We start from the raw sequence: 13,286 nt of genomic DNA, 5'->3' as shown, positions 1-13,286 counted from the left end.
TTTTAAAATTTCAAAGTTAGGAAGCAAAATAGTGAATTTGTGCATAAAGTTTTTACGTTTTTGAAAAGGTTGTATTTATTAAAGGGAATAGTTACAAAAATAGTTCATCAATATTACGTCACTAATAAAGTTCTACAATTATAAAAGGCCAATGATAATGTTAAGTAAACGTTTCGGTCTTTTAACTTCATATCTCATACGGATGTACTTATTCGTAATTGATTTTTCCTTTTTTGAGACAAGCAATCTGTGACATTTGCCCTAGTTTTATCTGTTATTGATAGACAATAGCGATTTATTTAATATTTAATACTGGAAATAGTAGGAATATTCAAATTTGGATTTCAAAATAGAATTCTTCTTTGGACAAAAAAAAACCTATACGTACAACATTTCAAGAAGAAAAGTTTCAAGGACCTTTCTGTCAAGAATTATTACACAGACGGACATAGATCGACAGGATATTGTTGACGCCTTTTTCCCTTGATTATGAAAAGTTGCTAAATCGTAAATGTTTAGTTTCTGAAAATAAGTCATTTCTTGTACAAGATCTACCTCGACATACAGTAATTTTAAGTTTAATGACAGTAATTTTTTTTCAATAATTGGATTTTTATTAGTTTAGTACCTATACTCGCAATTTTGAAACCGTACAGGTGTTATATCAAGAGGAACTCAATTAAAATATTGATGGTTAAACACTTTTGTTGAGACCGTCACTTCGGGTTATAATCCTGTGAAGCTGTTTCTACTATTTCCTCTCAAAAATGCTTTGGGTATAAACCTTTAAAATTTTATCCAGGTTTCAATGATTTATGTTTAAATTTAAAATGTCCGAGAATATAAATTAAAGCCACCAAATCCAGGAACAATCTGCAAATAAAATTTGGTAAACACATTTTAATCGACTCCCCTGGGTGGTTCCGGCCATTAGTTAATTTGTTTAAGTAAAAACTGTGGACCGGATATATGTTACACCCTGTATACACAACAGGTTTTGAGCGCAATCGGTGATGACTTCATCATTATTGTGAGAATTATAGCTTACTCGAGGATGGGTACAACAGGCACGAACAATTATGTTAATAAGCTCACGACATTCTGTGTGAATTTGCGGGCACCAATGTATCCGTCGTATGCAAAGCTGAAAACATCTTCAATTATTTAGTAAACTATAAATTTAACTAAAATTGTTATGGTGCTGGTAGATGTTATATTCTATAGTATCCCGAACGAAAAGAGTCCAACGGTGGCTTTTGTTTCTGAATCCCCCCTTACACCCCGCGCCTAACGGTGTTGCCAGTTTTACGAATGAAGACTAATGGTCCGTCTTAACATCTGCTAAAATAAACAAATATCAACAACTATTACCTTATGGTAATACATTTGACGTAATTCATTAATTTTACAGACATAATGTTAATTTAAGTAGACAGTGAGAGAACATAGCTACGTCATAGCGGAAACAGCTGGTGGTCATCAGCGATATGGCAACGCTGCCTCAAATGTAATAGGACTATTTTCGTGTGGGCCACTATAGTGCGTGTCACTCATAGTAGGCCACTTTCGATCTCATTTTGTGTGCAAATTTTAACATCATATTATATTGCATATATTGGCATGCCGTGTAGAGATGTTTTCACTGAGCTTAGGTTGCTGACATTACCCTGCCTCCATATTCTTGAAGTGGTATTATACTGCATTTCACGGTACACTTTAGTGCAGGGAAGGGAGGTCCACAATTAATAATGGGACTAGAGGCAGGGATATCTTACGTCTTCAGCAACACAGAACTGTTTCTTTCGCGAACCTTCCCAAACAAGTTGGCGTCAAATTAATTAATGGGATCCATGAAGAGCTAAAACTCACTCAAAATTTGGGTCTAGTATGTCCCCGCATTCTCTATTTTAATTTCTATAAGTTAGATTACGTTACTAGAGCTACAAATGTAATTTCTAAAGGTAATTGAGGTTAGGTTAAGCTAGGTTTTTGACAATAATTTTGAAAAACGAAAAACGAGTTTATTAATTTGTACGAAAAAACACAAATTAGTAATGAAAGATGTTTAAAATAATATACTATTCTGGTGGCCAGAATGCTTTAATGTCCTCCAGGATATGTTCGAACAAATCTGTGTTTTGGTGGCGATGTTTCCACAGAAACTCACACAAGTATGAGTCTAGCAAGTTGTGACTTGTACCGCATTCGTTCCTATTACGCCGTTTTGCCAACGCCCAGAGCGTTTCGATTCTCTGTGTGTGTGCTCCTGTTGTAGGATCAACAAAATTTTCAGAATGGGTTAGATCACGCGATGCTTGCCCGCTGCGCAGCGCTCCGCGCTGCTTGCTCTTTTAGAAAAAAAAAATTAACTCGAGCTTGCAAAGTCCAAGCCCAGATCAAGCGGCGCGCGTTTATCACTGATAAGATAAGACGAGTGGAAAACGCACTTTATATAGGTAGGAGGTAGCCAAACTCGTGATTCGTCGGTTAAAAGTGACCAAATAGAGTTTCAGGATTTCCCGCTTTTCAATTGACAATGAATTAACCGTTTTAATTACGATCTTTATGAATGCGGGGACATGTTAGAAAAGACCCCAAAAGTGTAATCATTACAAAGCTTAGTTGAAACAACTTTTGGTACCAAATGCTTTTTACCCTGTCGATGAGTTCCTGACATGCCGCTGTGATAATTAATCTCTAATCTCTGTGCGCGTCTGACGGTCCTAATAGTACTGAATGAGAGAATGAATGATCACTTATGTATGTTTGAATGTATGTGTGAATGCTTCAGCTATAGGAGTTCAAACAAATGACGCTTGCAATACAATGTACATATCGTCAAACTGCAATAAAAATTATTATTATATACTTAAATTGAAGATAGTGGTTTTACAGAAGATCTAGTGAATACTCATTTTCAATTGAATAGGTTAAGGCTTCACTGGGCTATATACTTTTAGACATTTAATATTATTGACATTAACTAGGTTATTCCTTGTTGTGGTCAACAGCAAATATAGTTTCATTTGGTTTGATTTGTTACTTTAAAAATGTTTAATTACGTTTTTCAGAGTAGACCATGAGCAAATCCCATGAGCTGACTCCTTTCTCTTTTATCATCATCTTCATCATCGAAAATTCATATTTGTTACTTAACGCCAACACAAATCATGTGTGACAACAACAGTGTTTATCAAGCACATATTTCATATCGTAATTATTCTACTCGTTTTAGAAATTTAAAGCTGTTTGATTCTCACTCTTATGAAAAGTTCCAAGTCAAAGGTTTGTTGATTCTTATCAGCAGTGAGGAGCCGAGTCACTTATCTCTGTTTACAGCAGACGAAAATAAACTGACTGGACTGTCCAATCTCTCCCTCCCAAACTAAATATAGAACGATCCATTTTCACTAAGTTATTATCCTATTTTTATTAATTTTTGTTCATTCATTATCTTTATTTGATTTGTTTATTTTCTCTACAACATTGCTAATGATCAGAATTCTTAAATCTTATCCATAGTTTATTCTACTTCAAATCACTTCTTTCAATTAAAATTGTATAAAAGTAATCAACACTATGCTCAAGATAAAAATCCTAAATATAAATCTAAACTCGAGTCTACTACAAGGACTCTTTTTCCACTTAATCTTACCATAACAAAATTAGGTATAAAATAGTTCTAATGATAAATGTTGGTTCTTTTTAATTATCTCTCTTTATTTTGACGAGTTAGTTTATTTATTTTGTGATATAAGATGTTTTTCTATCATTAGGTATTATTGTATTTGATGTTACCTATTCAGAATTATCATATTATCACTTGTTGTCGAAATTCTTTATTTCTTCTTCTTATTTAACACAAAATAGTTACTTCTGTATGTCCAGTTATATATTTTGTGGAAATAAATGTGATTTTGATTTGATTTCCTGAGCCAAAAGTGGGTTCCTTCAATTATTATTTATAACATAACCTAAACATATTAATCGGCCAGTGGGTTAATTGACTAAGAATGTTAAGTGTCACTCACAATGGGAACGGTTATAGAACTGCGAAAACGAAAAAGTAAAAGGTTCCAGGAACGCTGGTTCCATAAGACCGTTACAAGGAATGCCGGCCGTACAAATAAAGGTAGAACTGTTCACTTTTCGTATATATATAATCAATAGTAGAAGGTTCCAATGGAGCTATCACATAACGCAACCGCTACAACGAACGACTGCAGTTGCAACGGATTCTGGACTGGGACTGGTACTGGAACTGGGAACTGGAACGAGAACCGGAACGATAAGATAACCTATACCTGTTGGTTCATTTACCAACAATTTAAATCCCTAGTTAAACCCTTTCTTGTTTTATATCATTATCAACATTTAATTTTGATCTTAATAAAAGTATACGTTAATAATTTTAAATATACAATATTTGGTGTTGGCAGTTGGTAATGTTGAATCCAATCAAACTAAAGATTAATGTAATGAAAATACTTTAATTTCACGTTTTCGTTAGAACTTCAACCAATGGTTAATTAATTGGTACGTCTTTTAACTTAGCTACGTTGTAGTTAAGCAAATGGGATAAAAATTAAACAATCCTATTATTAGTGCGGTAAGTTAATCAAGCGCCTGCAATTAATCAGCTGCAACCAGCGGTGCATGGGCAACGGCACGTCTAGTTCTCTTTCATCGTGTTAAGCAACACTTAAATATTTTCCTGAGCCGTTATTTGACTGGTACAAAAATAAAAATTGGTGGTACAAAACTGGTACAAACATATGGTGTAGTTTATTTTAATTTACGACAAAGTTTTTTTTTCAAAACGTAGACCTGTGAGCCGACTTTTGAATGGTTAATAACTTTTTTCAGTGATTGGTACAAAATTTTGTTTTTGTGGTACAAAAAGGTAAAAAAGTACAAAATTCTGATACAGTTTTTAAAAATAATTCGTGATGGTCGACTCACAGGTCTATCTATGCAGCTAATTCGTGCGTAATGTCAACACCGTCATTCACATTTACTAATTATCATTATATTAAGGAACATAGATCTTGATCATTCATTAGCTGCATGGTTATGTCGTAGTTGCTCGTTGCCTTTTTTATCTGGTGACTTATTAATAGAGAAGCCTGAATACAATTAACTATCAAATACTAAGCTATTGGCACTTTCGCTAGGACCGTTGATTACGAAACAGTCTATGAGAAGATATTGCACCCAGTGCTAAAATCTGTTGCCTCTTGAAGCGCTTTTGATGTGCGCTACCTAGCGGGTAAACAAGGAAACAACGATCGTGAATATATTACAGAAAACTACCAAACATGTTATATTGAGTACGGACAATAATAAAAATCACTCGACATTTTAAATTAATCCATAAAAAGAAGATAGATTATTGTAAGATAAAAATGGATTAAAACTATTAAAAAATATTATATTAGCGCTATCTATGTTTTAAAGAATAGAACTAGGTTTACAGAATAGCATTTATGTCACACAATCCTCATCTGTATGCAAGGTCTATTCTGACATAATCAAACGTACTACATGGCATATCCGGTAACCCATACACGCCAACAATTACACTTTTTTATATATCCGCTATATTATTAAAATGTTTAAAACTCCGGACAAAAGATTTGTTATATTAGTGCTATCTATTTAAAGCATATTTCGCCGAATTATTTTTATTTCTTCACAAGGACCTGGACTCCAGATTCCGGGAGTCAAGTCTGTGAAAGTGCAAGATGTCAGACGCAGGGGCGTAACCAGCGAGGGGGTCCAAAAGGCCCGGACCCCTTCCCAAATTTTCAATTTGTTCAATTACTTTTTTAACAAACGATTATAATCATTTAACTGTATTGACTCTCACTTTAACTTTATTACCAAATCAGTTTACACTCATTTTACCATGCAGCCTCTTAAATTCTGACTGCTGTTTATTATGGCTATCTTTACGAGCTCTATTTACCGAATTTCTCGACAGGTGTGATAATCGGTCCCCCACATATATTTTGTTTGTTGAAAGTGTTAGGGACACTTCTTGTATCAACATATGTACTGCTGAAAGACCGTTCTCAACACTGAAACGGGTCAAGCGCTTTTTAAGGAACAAAATGAGGAATATAAGGTTGACTGCACTTGTCTTACTCTCTGTCCACTACAGGAAGATATCAGTTTCTCCAGAGCAAATACTAGATACCATGGCTCAGAAGTCAAGAAAAATTTTACTTTTGTAAAATCTCTTTTACATACTATCATTTTACAATGTGGATTTGTATACTATGTACTACTGTGTTTTGCAGACAATAAAAGCATATTGTTTGTTATTAGATTACTACTAATCGATTTCAATTATTAATCCTGCACAACCTACTAAAGCATTGCCTCCACAACTATGAATATCAATCGTAAATACAACCAATTCAAATACGTAAATACTGTGCGAAATTTACTATTTTGCTTCTTAAATTTAAAATCTTCAAAACTTTCCAGGGGAGGCTCCCAATTTTGTCTTGACCCCCCAAACTTTTTTCTGGCTACGTTATAAAAACATCTGTTTGGTGTTAAAGGATTGTAGCACATTGATTTTAATTATGAAATAAACAATCGAGATTAAAAATCAAACTAAATGACCGAGAGAGTCTTTAAGTTGAACTATAAATAAAAAAAAAACTCTGAGATCAATAAGGAAAGCATTTGGTGGAGGACCTTAGAAAGAATATTATTGGCGTTATATGCCATAAATAAAATTGGCGTACATCTTCTGATACACTTTAGTGCTGTTATTAATCACCACAATTTGAAAACTGTCAGGTTATTGGAGCACTGGAGATCCGTAACGTGTTGGACGACTTTCACATAACCTACAAACTTGCTTTGAAGTTCTGCATAAACACTGTCTTTGAGGTAGTGATGCGAATCAGCTGTTTCTGCCGCGAGATAACCTAAAATACACCTAGTTAACCTTGACAAATTTGCCTTGCGACATTTTGGAGCGAAGTTACTGTGATTAAGCATATTCTAAGAGCTTAAAAAGTGCAATAAATAAAATTGTTATCATAATAGACGGACATAACGGATTGTGGAAGGACCCGAAAACTCGTAACGTTTTACCTTTTGACCCCCAAACAAATTCCCCCATTCTTCGTTGACCCAAGAGCGACCTATGTACCAAGTTACAAGTTTCCAGAAATGTTTATTAAGAGTTGCAGACGGATGGACAACGATTCGATTTTAATAAAGATGACCCAGTATCGTATAATCTGTAAATATGCCAATATTACACTTTTGTATGACACTTTTAGTTTAAAGTAAGTCAAATATAAAAATCCAAAGTGTTTATTAAATATTTTTAAACGCTTTTAATATGTGTTTCAATAATCCGTACAAATGAGGCAATTGCAGTAATATTAAAATGTTTTAAACTCTGGACAAAACCATTTGTTATATTAGTGATATCGATTTAAAGCATATTTCGCCGAATTCTTTTTATCTCTTCGATTGAGTTCAGATACGACTTATCTAACTCTGTACTGATATATAGTTTTCATTACAAATATACCCGAAGGTTTCGTTTTGTGAGACAATTAGAATATAGGCCTACTGTGTTTAGAAGACACCGTTATAATTAAAAAAATTGTTCTTTAAGGGATTTTGTAAGATTTTGCACAATTCAAATTATTTTTTAATTCTAATAAACAATTAATTCCAGTTAATTCCCGTTTAAATATATTAAATAATGTTTATTAAAAATATAAAGTACAAGTTAATAGGATTTTAGTTCTTTTTCAATAATTTAAATCTATATATATTAGAGCTTTATTTCCGTTTATGGTCATATGATTGCTTGATGTATATTTTTTATAAAATAAACGTTTTTTTCACAGAGGATAGTCTACAGGGTGTCCCAAGAGTAACACGACAAACTTCAAACGTCTCAGGTGGTTTCTTCTCATAAAAATAACACCAACAAAGCGTTTCCGGATATATGTTTATTTGCACTCTTTTCATTATTTCTTCTCATAAAAATAATGAAAAAAGTGCATATAAACATATTATATCCGAAAACGCTTTGTTAGCGAGCTACGGCTAGCGAAAGATTTCGGCCGATTTTCTAGGAAAGGGGGGAAATAAAGCGAAACTGATGGTTTTATGGTGTAAAGATAGTTGTTAAATTTATTGGATTTGATGTAAAATTGACTGGAAATGGAATAAAATACGTTTCAGACCTGTTAGACCACCCATTTCTGAGATATCAGACAAAATATGCTGAATTCGGTCTCGAAAACACGCTGTGTTTAGATTTGAAGTACATTAACTTCATTAAATGGTAATAAACACGCAAAACTTTTTAACCAAAACTTTTAGATAATTTAATTCCGAAGAGAATAATGTAAAACAGGCTAATAATAATCAAACACAAAGTTAAAAAAAACTAATGCTTAATTAAATCAACACGTACGAAAAATAATACTGAAAATGCAATATATTGTAATAAAATGAACATTCTTCGTAAAAATAACGTTTAATGATGTTTCTTAAATCAAGTAAATAATTACAAAACATTTACAGTATAAAACATGTAGGCTGAGAAACAAGATTTTAAAAATACAGCATCAATTGAAATGCTGTGTATAAATATTACTAGCAGTTACCCGCAGCTTCGCACTCAATCTCGTTGGCTTTGCACGTATATGAACACACTTCTGGTTCGAGTGAATTATATTTCCGACGCCAATGTTGAGTTTTCCTTGTAGCCAAAGTGAAGAAAATCTGTAAAAAGGGTACATTTATGGCTATTGTAATTTACTCCGATCTTAGTATTTTTGTTTCATTGTTCATTTTGCCTCGTTTTCCGATCAAGAAAATAATATACATACACAGGTCTGAGAAGCCTACGTGTGTCAAAAGACAACTAAGATGGGTTTTATAACAGTTTTTAAATTTATTGTAAATGTTAGTTAGTGACTTTTGGCTCTCCATAACGTTTTATTTCGGATTTATCCAATTAAAAAAAGAAGGCACGTTAAAAAGAGTATATTTCGGTCATATTCATCCCACATTCGGCTACATGTCACGTGACAGAAGGAGGATTATCAATCCTCTTGAGAAGAGTTTTTGTGTATCAGAAAAGGGCGCTCAGAATGATCTGCGGCCTTAGACGAAGATAAAGTTGTATACAGTATTTCTAGCGAGGATTCTTGACTTTGAATTCTTTTCTTGCCAAATACATTTCGATTTATGCTTTCAATAACAAACACAACCTTTTATTTTTACACAAGTATCCAGTGTAACACAAAAACCTTTCAAAAATTTCCCCAAATACGTTCATAGCCCAACACCTAACAAAACGATTTAACCACGAATATTATTTAATAATTAATAAAAAAAGAATTTAAAATTTTTGTTCATATAAATCGAATATAACAAATGGTACCATTTCGGACAGATCTGGGATATAAGAGTAACTTTAGACAATATATTATACAGCTCATTTTAAATTGTTATGGGGTCCAAGAAAATTTAAAAAAATAGTATACTGTTTTAATAAAAAAGTACGCCACTGAAAGCTCTTCATATATCAAAATATCATGAAAGAATGTTTACATGTAATTTTTGAATACAGAACTAAATTTTCAATCTGGGCAACTTACGCCAAAATAGTCGCAATCTTTATAACGCTTCAAACAAACTATTTGACAATAGTCTTATACGAAATTCAGTTTAACAAAATAATCATGTCATTCTTCATCAATGAAAATAAGCTGCTTAGTAACATTTAGAAGCTTCAAATGTGTTTGTACTTTCCTATTTATTTGCACTGTATCTTTTTCACCTTTTACTCAATCCCATCGCAACAATCTCAAGCTACACTAATCAAATCATAATAAGTTTTAAAAATAAAAACTACCTTTTTAAAGTGATAAATGTTTATTTTCAAAACTTAAAGATGGTTTATAACCACTTTGTGCAAAAAGCAAAGCTTCGTGTGAACTTAAACAGCGTACGAAAATTTGTTATGTACAAAAATAACTTATATAAACAAAATAGCAGAATATAAGCCACACAATGTTGCTGATAAGTATTACAAGTGGATCTGTAAATAAATTACATTTTGAGCTGAGATTTACATAACCGTATAGTTAAATGTTTTGCCTCTCATGCTTTTGAGTTTTCAAGCACAAATATGAGTAGGGAATATTACTAATACATAGTGTTCTAATAAATAAAATATTTATTTTTTATTATAAGTGAAAACATTAAGTTTCAAGTATAATACTTCCCAAAATTGAAAAGGAGTTTCAACATTTTATTAGAAGGAATAATTCAATAGAGAACCGAATAAAGTGGGCAATTATCCAACAAAGCAGAAGTAACCTGCTCGGTACAAAAGAATAATCAGTCGCCTTCCACGACGGGTCTTTGATACCGTACTGAAGACCAATCCCGCACTACAAGATTTATACCACTGGGTAAGAGATGAAAGGGAGAATGAAATCTTCCTCTTAGGATACTTAATTAATTGTGGTAATAACAAATTAAACGAAAGTAGGCGGCTTATTTGTTATAATTAATCCTACTGAAAACAACATATTTCAAAAACAATATACTGATAACTTAAAATATATTTAAAAATTTAAAAAAGTAATTATTAGAAGTTATAAACAATTACTTTGAAAAAAGAAAAACTAAGTTCTACGCCAAAAAGTGCTTTCCCAAAGGGGGATGAACACCTATTAAACCGGATATACCAGAGGCCATCTTGATTTTAATCCCTTAAAAAACAATATTTAACCTTAAAGACTTTGACGCTCTTACCTTTGGTCAACGAATTATGGAACACACCTTACTTAAAACATTTAGAATATCATTTTAGAAACCAATTTAAAATCTATTCATTCCCGAAAGGGATGAATATTGAGCTGGCTGTCCCTGGCGACAATCTTGATTTCAACCACATAAAAACAATATTTAACCTCAAAGACTTACGCTCTTATCTTTGGTCAACAAATTATTGGAGACGCCCAATTTTAGACATATCTATATCCATCGAAACGCTTTCTAGTTTTTCTTGTATAGATTATGCTTTTTGAAAATAAAAACGATAAATAGAAAACGGTTTTGAGAATTTTACTGAATCCCTACGTACTAAAAACATTAAAACAACACTAAAAAGAGTTTGACTGCAGATCAATTATACATTTAAAATTAAACTTTTTATATTCTAAGATTATTTTTTTAAATCTTAACGATTGTTATAATGCTAGAAAAGTAGCCTACCTGTGAAGCAGCGGGAACTAGCGACAGTGGAGCTCAGACACCGGGAGATCAACTAACGAGACACTGCGTCTGCTACTCCCTCCGCGGCCACCGACCACAATACTGCTTCGAACTGTGAAACAGCAACGCGCATGCGCATACGTTGTTGATTACAAATTTGAGGTTATGTTATTATCTGGTGCATTTTATCGTTCTTCCTCTTCATCTACCGGACTGCACATCTTGTGGTTTAACGGCAAGGATTTACGTGATTGGAGGGCGATCTGAAATCGGTCACCTTCGAGTATTATACAACATTTAAGACAGATAGTTTATCAGGTCACAACTTATAGGAGTGGCACCTCTTAAGGAGTTTGTAAACAAACAAACGGGAGAGTGTCTTTATAGACATAAGATAAAAGATACAGCCACGAAAAGCTCCTGATTTCGACAGTTAAATGTTATGGATGAGTTTACTTGCTGGTAATTTCATTTCGTATATTGTTTTTGAACACTGTTTGAAAATAACGATTCCGAGGTTATTTTTATTTAATAGCATCATTCATGGTAAGCAATCCTATTTAAATTTGAAACAAGAAGAACTGTTCACAGAATGTTATCTTCATTATGCCTTTGTAATAGTCCTTAATCATCCTTAATCAACTATAACATTGGAGACGATAAAACCAAAATACCATCTACATTCAAACCACACACTGAATATTTAAAGGATAATCTAATGCTACCTACTGGTTCAACTTTTCTTATTCAAATGATTATCACATTTTAGAAATCTGGTGGTTGAAACATTTCTCCATAGTATGGTGACAGCGGTAAAGTTATATGATAAAATAATAAAGAATTAATTGTAGGTTATAGCATTTCTGAACCATTTTTTCACTTAAGGTTAATGAGAAAAATATAACTCTAACCATCACTGTAAGTTTACGATAAAATTATCTTTGTAAACAATAGAATTTTGGTTGTAGCCTACCTGTTACAAACTACTGAAAACCCCAGCAGTCACATTCCGTTAATTATTACAGTGCTAATACAACTGCAGCGACTGTACTAACGTGTTAAGTAAGAACGTTGTCCTTCTCTGTAGTTGGTTACAACAGAATAAAGCCATTCAGGAAATTCATTTGACAACTTAGTAGGTTTTAGAATTACGTGCATCATGCTTCTAAGTTCGTACTAACCAATTGTATGAAGACGGCTGCATATCGCTTATGCAAATGGACAGACTTAAAGAACGGCCATAAATCTGAATGGCTCTGACCTTTAACACGTTACAACACATTTAGTCAGTCAATCAAATGACAAACAAATGCACAGTCAACACTTTCTGACTCCACACAAATCAGTTGTAGGCTCTTAGTATACGATAAAGAAGTGTGTGTGCACTTAAGTTTGAAAATTTCTAGATTGATTCATCCGAACCGTGATGAAGTAAATCCGTTGTAGAAACTTGCATATTTGTGTAGTACCAGAAACTTTAGATTAATACATTAAATTGTTTTAATAATTAAAAACTATTTATTTTTACGGATTCAAGGAGAGTACAGCAGCAGTCAAACTTCCTAGTTTATTCCCTTGATTGCGTAATGCTTTTTACCATTCAATAACGATTGTCCCCTGTCCACTGATGACGCTGCGACGAGATATGTTGATTTTTTCACGCGTCTTTCGCACGCTTTAAGAGATTTTTACGGCTTGCAAACGAAATTCACGGTTTATTAAAGGAGGTTTTTTAATGTAACAAAAATTATGGTTTCACGGTTTTCACGGTGAGTGGTGGGTGACCTTGTATTAGTAACAAATTTATCTGCCTCATTAAAATATTTTCATCCCATAAAATATATATTATAATTCTAAGCTCTACTGAACTGGGTAATCCCCAAACCTCTACTCGCTGTGCCCCTGATATTAATACTAAGATTAGAACGAAGTAGGATTTTGTATTATTTAAATTTATCCACGAACAAAATTAAAATTAGACACGATGTTTTAACCTGTTTTTGAAT

At 33.0% G+C, this 13,286-nt stretch overlaps 1 protein-coding gene across 2 annotated transcripts in view; it reads right to left on the bottom strand.

The window, feature by feature from the left end:
• The window catches only part of LOC124363198 (arylsulfatase B-like), a 48,755-nt gene extending 37,349 nt beyond the window's left edge, over positions 1–11,406 (bottom strand). Inside the window, exon 1 of one of the 2 annotated variants that reach the window (XM_046818359.1) lies at positions 11,281–11,406. The gene's annotated coding sequence lies outside the window, so the exon portion shown is untranslated. The remainder of the gene's footprint in view (positions 1–11,280) is intronic. The other variant, XM_046818358.1, reaches the window with a different exon arrangement.
• Between the last annotated feature and the right edge of the window lie 1,880 nt (positions 11,407–13,286).

The sequence above is a fragment of the Homalodisca vitripennis genome, chromosome 5, assembly GCF_021130785.1.
Source record: "Homalodisca vitripennis isolate AUS2020 chromosome 5, UT_GWSS_2.1, whole genome shotgun sequence".
NCBI classification, from domain to species: Eukaryota; Metazoa; Arthropoda; class Insecta; order Hemiptera; family Cicadellidae; genus Homalodisca; species Homalodisca vitripennis.
This window is presented reverse-complemented; position numbering and strand designations above follow the sequence as displayed.